The sequence below is a fragment of the Rhinatrema bivittatum genome, chromosome 2 (genome assembly GCF_901001135.1).
Source record: "Rhinatrema bivittatum chromosome 2, aRhiBiv1.1, whole genome shotgun sequence".
Classification (NCBI taxonomy): Eukaryota; Metazoa; Chordata; class Amphibia; order Gymnophiona; family Rhinatrematidae; genus Rhinatrema; species Rhinatrema bivittatum.
Window position 1 is genome coordinate 231409099 of NC_042616.1, and position 12716 is coordinate 231421814.

A 12716-nucleotide genomic window follows, 5' to 3' on the forward strand; every position below is an offset into this window, starting at 1 on the left:
TACAAAATCGATAGCCTTGCGCGCGCCGATCCAGGTTTTTAGCAGATACGCGCGGCTCCGTGCGTATCTACTAAAATCCAGCGTACTTTTGTTTGCGCCTGGAGCGCAAACAAAAGTAGGCCTATTCGCGGAGGCTGAAAATCTGCCCCTTAATGTAGAGAGCAGTGATGGAGCTGCATCCAAGTGAAATATCTAGCTTGATTAGTTAGGGGTAGTAGCCGCCGCAATAAGCAAGCTACATCCATGCTTATTTGTTTTACCCAGACTATGTTATACAGCCCTTATTGGTTGTTTTTCTTCTCCCCTGCCTTTGAAGCAGGGAGCTATGCTGGATATGCGTGAAGTATCAGTCTTCTCCCCTGCCGTTGAAGCAGAGAACTATGCTGTATATGCATTGAAAGTAAAGTATCAGGCTTATTTGATTTGGGGTAGTAACCGCCGTAACAAGCCAGCTACTCCCCTCTTTGTGAGTGTGAATCCTTTTTTCCACATTTCCTCTTGCTGTTGAAGCTTAGAGCGATGTTGGAGTCACAGTAAGCATGTGTATGTTTATTTAATAAGGGTATTGTCTCCAGGCAGTAGCCATCATTCTGGCGAGTCACCCACTCTTCATTGGCGGCCTCTTGACTTTATGGATCCACAGTGTTTATCCCACGCCCCTTTGAAGTCCTTCACAGTTCTGGTCTTCACCACATCCTCCGGAAGGGCATTCCAGGCATCCACCACCCTCTCCGTGAAGAAATACCTCCTGACATTGGTTCTGAATCTTCCTCCCTGGAGCTTCAAATCGTGACCCCTGGTTCTGCTGATTTTTTTCCTACAGAAAAGGTTTGTCGTTGTCTTTGGATCATTAACGCCTTTCAAGTATCTGAAAGTCTGTATCATATCACCTCTGCTCCTCCTTTCCTCCAGGGTGTACATATTTAGATTCTTCAATCTCTCCTAGTACGTCACCCGATGAAGATCCTCCACCTTCCTGGTCGCCCTTCTCTGTACCGCCTCCATCTTGTCTTTGTCCTTTTGAAGATACGGTCTCCAGAACTGAACACAGTACTCCAGGTGAGGCCTTACCAAGGACCTGTACAAGGGAATAATCACTTCCCTTTTCTTACTCGATATTCCTCTCTCTATGCAGCCCAGCATTCTTCTGGCTTTAGCTATCGCCTTGTCACATTGTTTCGCCGACTTCAGATCATTAGACACTATCACCCCAAGGTCCCTCTCCTGCTCCGTGCACATCAGCCTTTCCCCCCCCATCGAATACAGTTCATTCGGATTTCCACTCCCCATATGCATGACTTTGCACTTCTTGGCATTGAATCTCAGCTGCCATATCTTCGACCACTCTTCCAGTTTCCTTAGATCTCGTCTCATTCTCTCCACTCCTTCCGGCGTGTCCACTCTGTTGCAGATCTTAGTGTCATCCGCAAAAAGACAAACCTTACCTTCTATCCCGTCCGCAATGTCGCTCACAAAGATATTGAACAGGACCGGTCCCAACACCGATCCTTGCGGTACACCACTTAAAACTGCTCTCTCTTCAGAGAAGGTTCCATTTACCATCACACATTGTCTTCTGTCCGTCAACCAATTTGCAATCCAGGTCACCACCTCGGCACTCACTCCTAAGCTTCTCGTTTTATTCACCAGTCTCCTGTGCGGAACCATATCAAAAGCTTTGCTGAAATCCAAGTATATGACATCGAGCGCTCTTCCTTGATCCAATTCCTTGGTTACCCAGTCAAAAAAGTCAATCAGATTTGTCTGACAGGATCTTCCTCTGGTGAATCCATGCTGCCTCTGGTCCATCAATTCTCCCGACTGTAGATAGTTCACTATTCTCTCTTTCAACAGTGACTCCATTATTTTTCCCACCACCGAAGTGAGGCTAACCGCTCTGTAGTTACCAGCCTCCTCTCTGTTCCCACTCTTGTGAAGCGGGACCACCACCGCTCTTCTCCAATCACTCGGCACCACTCCCGTTTCTAGGGATCTATTGAACAGGTCGCACAGCGGTCCTGCCAGCACATCTCTGAGCTCCCTCAGTATCCTTGGATGAATCCCATCAGGCCCCATGGCTTTGTCCACTTTCAGATTCTTTAGCTCTTCCCATACATTATCTACTGTAAATGGATTTTCCTCTGTTCCGCTTCCCTCCAGTTTCTTGTTGTGTAGAGATGGTCCTTCTCCAGGGTCTTCTTTAGTGAACACAGAGCTGAAGTATTCATTTAATACCGGGCTGTAACTTGTTAAGGAAGGACAGTGAGGTCAGAAAAGAGGGAATATAAGCTCTTTATATCAAAAACAACATCCAAGCAACTGAACTGCAAGGAATGTGGGGTAAGGAAGAAGCATTATGGACCATCCTAAAAAAACATGATGGTACATCCATTTTTACTGGCATGGTTTACAGGCCTCCGACTCAAATGGAAGAACTAGACAGAGATATGGTTGAAGACATCCTGAAGGTGGGAAAGAATAGAGAAGTGTTGATTGTTGGTGATTCTAATCTGCCAGACGTAGACTGGAGAATCCCATCTGTGAAATCTACCAGAAGTACAGCAATAATGGATGCCCTGCAAGAGGCTCTGTTCAAACAAATGGTAATGGAACCCATGAGGGAAGATGTGATACTCGACTTAGTGCTCACTAACAGGGATAAGGTCTCTAATGTCCAGGCGGGTGCCCACCTCAACACTAGTGATCATCAAATGGTATGGTTTGATATTGTAAATAGGATACAGAGAAGTCACACAAAGACCCAGGTTTTGAATTTCAAAAATATGGACTTTGTCGAAATAGGGACATACCTGGAAGTAGAACTAGAAGACTGAGAGAAAATGGGAGAGGTGGGACAACAGTGGGCCAAACTAAAAGGAGTGATTACAAAGGCAACAAATCTATATGTTAGAAAAGTAAACAAAAGTAAGAGAAATAAGAAACCAATCTGGTTCTCAAAGCATTCAAAAAATATAAAGGATCCCAAAATGAGGAACATAGGGAAGAATATCTGTTGAAACTGAGGCAGATGAAGAAGGAAACCAGAAAGCTGAAAGTCAGGTGGAAGAAAGGAGTTAAAGGGGTTAAAGGGGCACTTTGAGAATATAAGGCCATTCTGGAAAGATTAAATGATTTCTTTGCTTCAATGTTTACTGAAGAGGATGTTAAGGAGATACCAATTCCGGAGAAGGTTTTCATGGGTAGTGATTCAGATGGACTGAACTAAATCACAGTGAACCTAGAAGATGTGATAGGCCTGATTGACAAACTGAAGAGTAGAAAATCACCTGGACCAGATGGTATACACGCCAGGGTTCTGAAGGAACTAAAAAATGAAATTTCAGACCTATTAGTTAAAATTTGTAACCTGTCATTAAAATCATCCATTGTACCTGAAGACTGGAGGGTGGCTAATGTAACCCCAATATTTAAAAAAGGCTCCAGGGGCAATCTAGGAAACTACAGACCAGTTAGCCTGATTTCAGTGCCAGGAAATATAGTGGAAAGTCTTCTAAAGATCAAAATCACAGAACATTTAGAAAGTTATGGTTTAATGGAACAAAGTCAGCATGGCTTTTCCTAAGGCAAGTCTTGCCTCACAAATCTGCCTCACTTTTTTGAAGGGGGTAATAAACATGTAGATAAAGGTGAACCAGTAGATGTATTGTGTTTGGATTTTCAGAAGACATTTGACAAAGTTCCTCATAAGAGGCTCCTAAGAAAAGTAAAAAGTCATGGGATAGGTGGCGATGTTCTTTCGTGGATTAGATACTGGCTAAAAGACAGGAAGCAGAGAATAGGATTAAATGGACAATTTTCTCAGTGGAAACAGGTAAACAGTGGAGTGCCTCAAGGATCTGTACTAGGACATGTGCTTTTTAATATATTTATAAATGATCTGGAAAGAAATACGAGTGAGGTAATCTGTTATGCCTGTCAGTCGCAGATGGCTGCTACCACATGTACTTACTTCTTGTGCCACTCTCCTGCCCTCCCTGGGTCTGCTCGCGGTGCAGGCCAGTCTACACAGCCACGTTCCCAGGGACTCCTCATAGCAGCGTGGACGCTGTCACCACCCACTGCGACTTCGGGTCTGCCTAGGTGCGTGCTCGCGTCACCGGCTTCGCCTTTGAAGCCTTTTCGGCGGGAACCTCGGGGGCATCCCTGTTTGATGATGTCATCGGACTCCTGCATTTAAGCTCCACCTTTGCCCCCAGCTAGCCGACTTGGCAACAAATTACGTACATGTCTACAACTCCTGCCTGAGTCTATGCTACTTTGCCTTTGCTCCTGGACCCTGTCTGGTACCCGCTCCTCGGGGGTCAGTGTGCGCTTCTTCGGGGACTCGCTCTCCCAGCCTACCCCACTTCTTGGGCTGGCTCTGCATTTCCTGGGTCCTATTCTGCAAGGCCTTCTACTTCTCAGATCTTTCCCTGGAACACCGCGGCAACCTGTGAGTTCCACGACAGGGCTTTCCCGCTCCTCGGGGGTTATACCTGTGTCCTACTCAAGACACCCTGCACCTCCCCACTCCTCGGGCCACGCCTTCAAGGATCAAGAGACTCTCAGAGCTTCCCCGCTCCTTGGAGTTGGTCTCTCGTATATCACTGTGACTGTCAGCTGCCCCTCCTCCTCGGGGTCGCGTCTTCACTAGACTGCCAGCATTCCACCGCTCAACGGGACACTGCCTACGTAAGCAGCAGAGTTCGGTCTCGGGCTTCCCTGCTCCATGGGTTGGCTTGCGTCACTGCATCAACGCCCTCTACGCTGCACAGCTCCATCCCTCGGGGCTGCCTTCCCAGAGAACCTCCTGCACAGCCAGTCTTGCGACTTCTGCTGTGCAGTCTGTCTCGCACCTCTCCCTTCAGCGTCTCAGCCATGTACTGCCTCCAGCCTGCCATCCTACTGGGGTAACCTCCTGGTCCCTGGGGACCTTTCCATCACTGTGCCCAGAGCTCTCCGCTGTGCCAATACCTCTCCTCCCGACGGTGCGGACCTGTGGGGCTCCTCCCCACAGGTAGCAACAATTCGCATCTCAGGCCAAGGGTCCTCACACCCACAAATCATAATGTAATCAAATTTGCAGATGATACTAAATTATTCAGAGTAGTTAAATCACAAACAGATTGTGATAAATTGCAGGAAGACCTTGTGAGACTGGAAAATTGGACATCCAAATGGCAGATGAAATTTAACATGGATAAGTGCAAGGTGATGCATATAGGGAAAAATAACTGATGCTGTAGTTACATGATGTTAGGTTCTATATTAGGAGCTACCACCCAGGAAAGAGATCTAGGCGTCATAGTGAATAATACATTGAAATCGTCTGCTCAGTGTGCTGCAGCAGTCAAAAAAGCAAACAGAATGTTAGGAATTATTAGGAAGGGAATGGTAAATAAAATTAAAATCTCATAATGCCTCTGTATCGCTCCATGGTGAGACCATACCTTGAATACTGTGTACAATTCTGGTCGCCGCATCTAAAAAAAAATATAGTTATTATTATTATTATTATTATTATTATTACTAAAGGCTTTTATATACTGACTTTCTTGATACAAATCAAATCAACTCGGTTTACATCGAACTAGGCAGTAACTATAACCAACCAATCAACAAGAGACAATTTGAAGGAGTATAAAGTTACATTATAACATAGTTGCGGTGGAGAAGGTACAGAGAAGGGTGACCAAAATGATAAAGGGGATGGAACAGCTCCCCTGTGAGGAAAGACCAAAGAGGTTAAGGCTGTTCAGCTTGAAGAAGAGACAGCTGAGGGGGGATATGATAGAGGTGTTTATCATGAGAGGTCTAGAATGGATTAATGTGAATCGGTTTTTACTCTTTGGCTAATAGAAGGACTAGGGGGAACTCCATGAAGTAAGCATGTAGCGCATTTAAAACTAATTGGAAAAAAATATTTTTCACTCAACGCACAATTAAATTCTAGAATTTGTTGCCTCGGGATGTGGTTAGTACAGTTAGTGTAGCTGGGTTTAAAAAGGTTTGGATAAGTTCTCATATTCTTACATTCATAAGGATTGCCAAAGAGGTGAAGAGAGATGGTTTTAAAATAAGAAGTTATGTGTGCAAATATTGGGCCCATCATAGAATACCAATGCCTTGTCCATGCCCCACCCCTTTTCTATTCCTTTATTTTTGGCGCATGTACAAGTATCGGCATGTGTAAATTGCAGCTTTTAAAGTCCATGTTGTTCACACGGCCCACATGCATGCATGTGTGGGCATTTTTGCGCAAGCAACGCTTTTAAAATCGACCATAGATTAATAATCTAGATGCATAAAAGGCACAACTTTATAACACATGAGGGTAATTTTCAATAGTGCACTTGGATCAGTTTATACACGCATAAGTAGGTGCTCCTAAAGTTATGCCTGGATTGTATTCATTGTGCAGTGGGATCTGCACAGCTTATAACATGCTGTGCATCAGTTCCCCAAAAGTGTGCATACCTGTTTCAGTACACACACATTATTTTTAATGCAGCAATCTGCATATGTATACACCTATTTTAATAAGAGTACACATATTTTATGCTTTAAATAATAGTAACATATGCACTAATACCCTCAGTTTATACACAAAAGCAGCTGTTTTATAAAGTTGGCTGATATGTGCAAATAATTCACAATTATGTATGTTCTGGAAAAATAGACTTTGGAGTATATCTTTGAGCTAGGAAAGCTTAGTATTTGTTTGTAAGTTGAATAAATATGTGCTTTCTCATAAAATAGACTTTACAATAATTATGTGAGTTAGAAAATTTAGCAATTTGTTTGCATGTGTTAGAATTGTGAACTTGCAAAGGTCACTTACTTGATCTGAGAAGGTGAGAGTACTAGTTCCTGGTCAACTAGTTACTAATTTGATTTCCACCCTATCTCTATCTCCATCTCCCACCTATCCCTGTGACATTTTTTATTATATAAATTGCTGCAAAAATAAATGAGTCTAATCTCTGGAGGCCAGAGTGGCAGGCCTGGAGGAGCTGAGGCAGAAAGAGGGGTATATAGAGGAAACCTAGTAAAGCGGTCCCAACTCCAGTCAAGCAGCTCCTGTGCTGCTTTGGATAACCAAGTTCACTTGGCAGGGGATTATCATGTTGGTGTGCCAGGAAGTGAACCTGTAGCCAGGATCTGCCCTCAGAGTGATGCTTAATCCTCTCACATCAAGGTTGTTGCTCCAGCAGTGGGTCCAGAAGGGAAGTGTTAGTACAGCCATTGTAGCTGGTGATTCAGTCATTAGGAATGTGGATAGCTGGGTGGCGAGTGTGTATGAGGATCTCTTGGTAACTTGCTTGCCTAGTAGGTAGATGGTGGACTTCATGTACCACCTTGATAAGATTTTAGAGAGTGTTGGGGAGGATTTGGCTGTCATGATACATGTGGGTATGAATGACATAGGAAGGCGCAGGTCAGAGATTCTGGAAGCAACATATAAGCTCAGGGAGGATAACTTTCAAACAACTCTATGTGGCCCCATATACATGCATATATGGCCATGCGGAGATCTACTACAGTATTCTAAAACTTGTGTGTATCAGGTACACATAGATTAAAAAATATGTGTATGTCTACATACAAGTGAATATTAGGAATACATAGCAAACACTTTTCCTACCTATTTTATAAACATACACATACATATTTTATGCACAAAAAATATGACTTGCTTGTGTAAAACTCTGATTTATATGTGGAAGTCAGTATATTTTAAAAGATTGAAATCATCAGTTTGTCGTACATAAAAATGGCACTATCCACTGGAGTGAATGCGACAGAGTTAATTAACTCTGGCACAACCCCAGTGGACAGCATCAGAAGAAAGAAAACAAGGATGAGGGAGCAGCAGCCAGGCCTGGGCTTGGGGCCTGGGCCTGACCCGAGGCAAAAGCCCAGGCATTGGGACCAGGCCTTCAAACTGGGTCATGGTGTGGGGCTTGGATCTGTGTCTAGGCTCCAATATCAGGAACCAGCCTCTGGAGAAGATCACATCATCGGGCATAGGTCCAAGCTTTGGCCTAGGCTGAGGCCCAGGCATCGGGACCTGGCCTCCAGGATGGGTTGCCTACAGGAAACAAAATGCACTGTGGTATTCTTATGGATAAATATACCATGAGTGATAGGTAAGAGTATAGTAGTGGGTGCATACTACCAGCTACCCTGGCCAAGATAAAGAAACACATTGTGAAAAAGCAGCTGAAATTTCAAAAGCAAACAAATTTGGTAATAGAATAATTTTGGGAAACTTCAATTATCCCAGTATTGATTGGATAAAGTTATGTTTCTTTTCCATAAATGACTGTTTCATGGACCAGCTGGTTCTAGAATCAATGAGAGGGTCAACTATTTTGCATCTACTCCTCAATGGAATGTGTGACCTGGTGGTGGGACCACTAAGTAATATGTTGCGCTCGGGGGTGGACCCTTGGCCTGGAGCCGTGGAGAACGGCTCCCTGGGAGGGATCAGGAAGCAACTGGCCCCAGGGGGTGAACACTGAGGAGTCAGAGGCTAGGATGAGCTTCACCACTGGAAGCCCGATGTTCCCCCGGGAGGAGCCCGTAGGGACCCGGGCCACTTGGACTTAGGTGGGCCTCACAGGGTCTCCTGGAAGGATGGAAGTCCGGTGTGCCCACAGACAAAAGGGGAGAGCAGTCAGGTTCGAGACTTGAGGTCAGATGGAACAAGGAGGACCAGAATAGTGTAGGTGATGACAAGGTGAGGAACAGAGCCAGAATCTAGAGATGTGGTCAAGCAGGCAGAGGTCAGAGTCCGGGGGTCAGTCCAAGAAGTTGTCAGCAAAGCAGAGGTCAGGTTCCGGATGTTAGACGAGGTCACAGGCAGGCCGAGGTCAGAAGGCAGGCAGCAGGCAGATGAGTCTAGGAACAAGCTGAGGTCAGAAGGCAAGCAGCAGGCAGGCAGGTCGAGGAGCAGACTGGAGTTAGAAGGCAGGTGGCAGGCAGGCAAGTTGAAGAACAGACTGGAGTCAGAAGGCAGGTGGCAGGCAGGCAAATCAAGGAGCAAGCCAAGGTCAGTACCAGGGAGACAGTCCGGAGGTACTACCTGGGGAGACAGACAGACGAACAGGAACAGAAGGACGCTGAAGTACTAGGATGCAGGAACAAGGCAGGAACAGAACTGGAACAGAAGGATCCTGAAACGAGACTTGGAACAAGGTTCAGACACAGTGACAATCTAGCAAGACACTAACCTGATTGCCAAGGCAAGGAAGTACAAGCAGGGACTTCCTTATATCAGAGAATCAATCAGGGCTCGCTGCGGAGCTAGGACCCGCCCTTGGCCCTCAAGAGGCTGGGCGGTCCACACGCGCGCACATAGGGGCGTGGCCAACACAGCCGAGGATGCCAAGCTCCAGCGTGAGGCCTGGTGCACAGTGGAAGGCCCGGCGACCACCGCCGCCGGACACTGAGGCCTGGAAGCGCTTGCAGCTGCCGCTAGGGAGGCCAACCTGGGACCTGCCGTGGAACCATGGAGGTGAACAGACCCATGTGCGGGCCGGACATGGATGGGGTGCGTAACATAATAGTGATCATAATGCAATCAAATTTGACATAACCACTGGAGGGAGGACATTAATTACAACTACTTCTGTAGCACATTACTTTAAAAATTTGAAACTATGATAGAATGAGGAAATTAGAAAAAATCTGAAAGGAGTGGTTGAAAAAGTTAAAAGTTTACATGAAATATATACATTGTTTAAAAAATACCAATTTGGAAGCCTAGATAAAATTTTTCCCGTGCATTAATAGGAAAATCAAGCAACTGCCAGCATGGCTTAATGTTGCTAAAAGGGAATTCTTAAAAATACTGGAAAGTAGACCCAAATTATAAAAATAGGCAAGAACATAAGCACTGACAAATTAGATGTAAAATAGAAGTAAGACAGGCCAAGAGAGAATTTGAGAAGGATATTGCCAGTAAGGCAAACTATAATAATAAAAACATAAGAACCAAAAAAAATCCTGTGAGAGAGTAAGCTGGGCTGTCAGATGACTGAGGGACAAAAGGGTTGCTTAGGGAGGGTAAGGAAATAGCAGAAAAAGTGAATTAATTCTTTGCCTCACTCTTTACTGAGGAGGTTGTTGAGAATATATTCACCATTGAAACATTCTTTAATGGTGAAGACTTTGAGCAACTAAAGTAAATATCTGTGACAATAGAGGATGCAGTAGATCAGATTGACAAACTAATCACCAGGACTGGATGGCATCCACCCGAAGTACTAAAACAACTAAAACATTAAGAGGTCAATTTTAAAAGTGTTGCTCAATCAAAAATGCCCACATTCACATGAGCAATGTGAATTTTAGAAGTCTGCAAAGTATGTGTGTATATTCCTGTATTTGCTTAAAAAATTAAGAGGGTGGAAAAGGTTGCAGAGCGTGGGCAGAGCATGGGCATTCTGGGACATTGCCAACAGTTACTTGAGTAACTTTGTATTTTAAAACCAGAAAACTGTGGCACACATTGGCTTGCTATCTGTATAATTTTACTGCTGCTTCAGTTGAGGGGCATATCTGTAGATCTCAAGTTTTAGGGCTTACAGGACAGGGTAGGTAGTCTGGGTCAACTGGGGGGGGCATGCAAGATGAAGAATGAGAGGGGTCTTGAAGACCTCAATATTAACTGGGCAAACTGGTAAACTAATTGGAAAAACTGGGTTGTCCCTCGCACGAGCATGTTTTAAAATCCTCCTACATACACGCTTGAAAGCGGCAAATTCCTAGGAAAGATACGCAAAGTACATTTTCTCAAGCAATCTCTTAAGATTAGGCACATACTTGTGCTCAGGAGGTATATTTTAAAAAATTGCAGCATATCTCTGCTCATGCCAATACGCGCACGTATGGGCTCACGCACGCTTGTTTTAAAATTTGTCTGTAAATTACTAACCTGTTACTAATTATCTGTAACCTATCATTTAAAACAGCCATGATCCCTGAAGTCTGGAAGGTGGCTAATGTGACAACAATTTTTAAAAAGGAATCCAGGCTGATCCGGAAATCTATAGATCAGTGAGCCTGACATTGGTGCCCCACAAAATTATTGGCCATATAGGATAGAAGGCAGTGCTCTGTTTTGGATTGGTAACTGGTTAAAAGACAGGAAACAGAGGGTAAAGCTTTGTGCATATACTTATCATCAAGACCTATACCATTTGGCCTTCACTAGTGCAACCCACATCTCCACCAGTTCACCCACACTTTCTACACTTGCTCCAGACTTTTCCACCCAAAAAACTACAGATAAAAGAGAAATCATAATTAATTGTCATGACTTGATTAGCAGGTATAAAAGTATGCATGCATGCATGATGATGTATATCCAAACTCCATTTATAAAACTATAAGCCATTTCAAAAACAGGTCACAGCTTACTACTTTTCGCAAATATCTGATAGTGAATCTAAGCTGCCAGTCATTTGGCTTGTTTTGAAGTCATTTTGCTGCTTTGCTGTCTGGTAACTCTGGGGCAGATTTTAAAAGATTTACGAGCGTAGGAGGGTTACGCACGCCGAGCCTATTTTGCATAGGCCTGGCGACGCGCGCAAGCCCCGGGACGCGCGTATGTCCTGGGGTTTTGTGAAAGGGGCGGGGCGGGGTGGGACTGAGGCCTCCGGCACAGCGGCCGTGCCGGGTGATCGCGCGCCAGCACTTTGCCGGTACGCGCAAACTACACCTGCCCAGACGCAGGTGCAACTTATGAATTAAAGGTTAGGGGGGGTTAGGTAGGGCTGAGGGGTGGGTTAGGGAGGGGAAGGGAGGGGAAGGTGGGGGGGGCGGAAGGAAAGTTCCCTCCTCAGAGGGAACAGGGAAAGCCATCGGGGCTCCCCTAGGGCTCGGCACGCGCAAGGTGCACAAGTGTGCATCCCCTTGCGCGCGCCAACCCCGGATTTTATAACATGCGCATAGATTTGTGTGTGCCGATTTGCGTGCACAAATCTACACCCATGCGTAGGTATTAAAATCTGGCCCTATATGTGTTTTTACTCATTGTTATTATATTATTTTTATATTTAAACTATGATCTGACTTGAACAATGTTATATGAAAAAGGTAGCATATAAGAATTTTCAATAAATAAATAAAATAAAATTTTATATTTGCAAGTACTTTCAAACCCTTCCCCAGAATGCCCTTGAAATGCCCTCTTTGTATACACATAGGGGTAGATCTTTAAAAAATACGCGATCGCGTACTTTTGTTCGCGTACCAGGCACGAACAAAAGTACGCTGGATTTTATAAAATCCGGGGTCGGCGCGTGCAAGGGGGTGCACATTTGTGCAACCTGCGCGCGCCGAGCCCAGCGCGCGCTGCCTGTTCCCTCCGAGGCCGCTACGATTTCGGAGCGGCCTCGGAGGGAACTTTCCTTCGCCCTCCCCCCACCTTCCCCTCCCTTCCCCTACCTAACCCACCCGCCCAGCCCTATCTAATCCCCCCCTACCTTTGTTGGCAAAGTTACGCCTGCTTTCAGCAGGCGTAACTTTGCGCGCGCCGGCCAGCAGCCCTGCTCCGTCCTCCGGTCCCGGGGGCTGGTCCAGAGGCCTCGACCACGCCCCCGGGCTGGCGCCACACCCCGGGCCTGCCCCCGAAACGCCACGTCGTTTCGGGAACGCCCCAGGACACGCCCCCTCCCGCCCATTTTTGAAAGCCCCGGGACTTACGC

General features: G+C 45.5%; 1 protein-coding gene across 1 annotated transcript in view; it reads left to right on the forward strand.

Annotated features, from left to right (window-relative positions):
• Nucleotides 1–12716, forward strand: part of KCNH8 (potassium voltage-gated channel subfamily H member 8) — a 988350-nt gene that overhangs the window by 793305 nt on the left and 182329 nt on the right. The window lies entirely within an intron of this gene.